The following is a 3,567-nucleotide window of genomic DNA, read 5'->3' on the forward strand; positions in this document are numbered from 1 at the left end:
CCTATGCAGCCTTTGAAAGAGGCCTTCAGAAATGGGAGGACGATTCCCTGGCTTCTCCTGAAGGTCAGACCAGAGTTCACGGTGACAGTTCTTCTCAAGTCAAACTTTATCAGGGGCTGAAATAAGTATTTTATTGAGACAGGGTCTCATTATATAGACTAGGCTGGCCTTGAACTCACAGAGATCTATCTGCTTCTACCTCCCAGGTGGTGGGATTAAAGAACACGCCACCACACCCATCTTCACTGTTATTTGAGCCTCCAGCCTGATTCCCCTTGCCACAGCCTCCCAAGTACTGGGATTATAACCCTATATCACCATGCTTGGCCTAGATATTTTTCTTAAAGAAGCCATACCTACCCAGCTCACCAAAACTCTATCCAGTGAGAGTATAGCCTGCACAGGAAAGAACACAGAGAGCAAAATGGTCCCAGATGGAAACCCAGCACAACACAGGTATTGATGTCAGGACCAAATGTGGCACCACAGTCAGCGGCATGGGGGGGGGGGCATACAGACAGCAATCAGCTCAGGGCGGGAAGGTGCGTGGGTCCTGGCAGTGTCCTGTAAAAGGCATGCAGGTCGACCCACTGGGATGCAGGGCAAGCTTCTGTTCACAGCCAAGGGGCCTCTGTGAGAGGAAGCAAAGGGCCTGAGGGATTGAGATCAGAAACCTGGAATTGCTCAGACAGTCAAAACTGGGGTTTGGGGGGCGGGGGTGCGATGGGATGATCTCCTCTTAGACAAAGGGAGGATTGGAGGACCGCTCCTTGTAGCTTCAGAATCTCCAGGCTGGATTCTGGCCAGGTCAGGGACTCTAGTGGTGGACTTTAGGCCAGCTGCCCACACAGATACTCCTTGCCTCTCACATCCATCTGAGCCTTCCGCCGGGTGAGGGGACTTTTAGGTAGTGTATATACTTAGGAAAATGATGAGCTGGGATCTCAGTTTTGACACTAACACCATCCCAAGCAGTGAGATGGATTCTTTCTTACTTTCTACCTTTTCAACATTTCGGTGTGAGAACATTTTAATTCACAGAAAAATTGAAAGCACATCCCAGTAATTCAGCACTGACTTACCTATCACATCTAAGCCAACATTTATCCTACATCCTTTGTGTCCGTGCATAGATATATAACACACATGCACACTTATGTTATATATCTATGCACGGACACCTATGTATCTATATTTTTTCTTTTGGCTAAACCTTTTAAAAACATGTTCCAACTACCATGCGTGTTTTACCAGTTTTGAAGGCAGAAACTTCATGTTATTTAGGCGGTGAGAATTCACTATGCCATGGGGCCCTCTTATCTGTGAGGGGTATGCTCTAAGGTCCCTAGTCAGTACCAGAAACTGCAGATGAACAGCTCTGCAAGGACTGTTTTTCTTTCTGTACATACATGCCTATGATAAAGTTAAAGTCACAAATTAGGCCCAGTAAGAGATTAATAGCAATGACTGATAATAAAATAGAACAAATTTTACAATATACTATAATAGTGTGACTTGGTGGTATCTTTTGAGTGAGACAAATATTAGTATTTCTGACTTTTTTTAAACCTCGTCTAGCCGGGCGGTGGTGGCGCACGCCTTTAATCCCAGCACTCGGGAGGCAGAGCCAGGCGGATCTCTGTGAGTTCGAGGCCAGCCTGGACTACCAAGTGAGTTCCAGGAAAGGCGCAAAGCTACACAGAGAAACCCTGTCTCGAAAAACCAAAAAAAAAAAAACCAAAAAAAAAAAAAAAACCTCGTCTAACTGAAACTACATGCTGTGTGTGTGAACTACTGCTGTGACTTGTTAAGTAGGTATAAGGCTGTGACCCAGATAACTGGCAGAGACAAAGGGACATATAAATAATCAAGAAGGAAGTAATTATTAAGAAATGGCTACTATCCCTGGCCTGGAGAGGCTCCTGAGGTGTTCTAAGTGTGTCCCTGTAGGCAGGGATGAGGTGGGATAGCCTCAGAGCTGGGGGCTGGGACTCAGCAGCTGGATACAGCTGTTGCTCCAGGAAAGAGCTACAGCTGTCGGGGAGGGCAGGTCACTGCCGAGGACAGAACATGGACAGGAGGTGGCCGGAAGCAGCAGCAAGTGTTGTCCCTCCAGCCTGGCACTCCCCTACAGTGTCTTGACAACATTGGCAGCAGGACTTGGGGGTCCCAGCTTGGCAGTGCAGAAGCGTTAAGTATGGCTCTCTTTTGCTGTCCCAGGAGCATGATGCCAGCACTCCCCACAGACAGCAGTCTGCAAACGCTCAAGTCCCTTGTATGAAATGGCGTAGTATTCATTTAGAGCCTACAGCGTCCTCCCCTCTGCTCGCGACCTTCTTTGAATGAGCTCTTCGTCCTAGTGCTGCGGAAATGTCGTGGAAATAGCCGTTCAGTGTCGACACTTGGTCAGTCTGCCATTGGTTGAACCCACAGATGCAGAACCTGCGCCTACTAAAGGCCAATCATAGAAGGGTGAGCCTGGAACAGAAAAACAGTATTTTAGTAAGTGAATGAAAGCATAAACACTTGGGTGCATGCTTTCTACACTAAGAATGATGTCCTACACACACAGCACTACCCTGACTGAGCTGTGTGCTCTGCTATCATTCCCACGGATGCTTCTGTGGCTAAGATTTAGGTTTTCCCAGGGATTAGAATTCAGGCCCATTTTCCCATTGCATTTACCTGATCTACCCCTGTAACCTCTCTTATTATACAACAGTCTGCCCATTCCCCTCATGGTAAGTGACCAGAGCAATGAAGTTATGCAAAGTCCCACATTCTGAGGATTTGATTGTTCATGAAATTAAAAAACAAATCTGTACTTTTACTTAAAAAATTATTCCTAAACCCTGTCTCGAAAAACCAAAAAAAAAAAAAATTATTCCTTATAGTTCTTGTAACCTAGAAGTTTCATTTAAATTGATTAGATCATTTCAGTTTTTGTCTAAAAGATAGATACACCAGGACGTAAGGCAGGACTGTATCTCAGTAACTCCACTGAAAGTTAGAATATGCCAAGCTGAACACGCACTGCATATGTGCAGCCTCCTGAAGATCTTGACTGGGTGTCACAGCTCACTCGGGGGGGCTGGCTGGGAGCTGCGGCTTGTGGCTACTGCCCAGCATCAGAAGAGAGTGTCATGCTGTGTATCACTAGCCCAAGAAAAGGCCAAAGTTCAACCTTCAGAGCAGGGTTATTATTGAGTGTGTGCCACTGACACGGCAGTGGGGAGTTGAAATGTTGCCAACTGAATCACCCTAAGTCAGACATTGCGCCTCAGAGAAGGTACACTCATTGTATGCATTTTAGCAGAGAAGTTATGGTGTAATCTTTGAAGATCCCAATTTCAGAGACCCCTTGGTACCTTAGCAACAAAAGCCGGGTGATTCTCTGGACTTCATCTTAGCTGACGCTGAGGTTAGTTCTGGTAGAGCTTGCCCTGGTCCCCATCTGCTATGCCTTCCTCTGCCATCCTAGGGGCCATCAGAGGGTGTCCTGGACATAGTGCTGGAGTCTGTGCTGGCAGAGGCTGTTTTATTGCTGGGACATCCTACTTCACAGTC

The 3,567-nt window shown here is 46.6% G+C and overlaps 1 long non-coding RNA gene across 1 annotated transcript in view; it reads left to right on the forward strand.

The window, feature by feature from the left end:
* LOC131915906 (uncharacterized) overlaps positions 1-2,816 on the forward strand; it is a 3,532-nt gene extending 716 nt beyond the window's left edge. Inside the window, exons 2-3 of the long non-coding RNA XR_009380468.1 lie at positions 207-456; positions 2,221-2,816. This is a non-coding gene — a long non-coding RNA (uncharacterized LOC131915906). The remainder of the gene's footprint in view (positions 1-206; positions 457-2,220) is intronic.
* The last annotated feature ends 751 nt before the right edge of the window (positions 2,817-3,567 follow it).

This window comes from Peromyscus eremicus, chromosome 8a, assembly GCF_949786415.1.
Source record: "Peromyscus eremicus chromosome 8a, PerEre_H2_v1, whole genome shotgun sequence".
NCBI lineage: Eukaryota > Metazoa > Chordata > Mammalia > Rodentia > Cricetidae > Peromyscus > Peromyscus eremicus.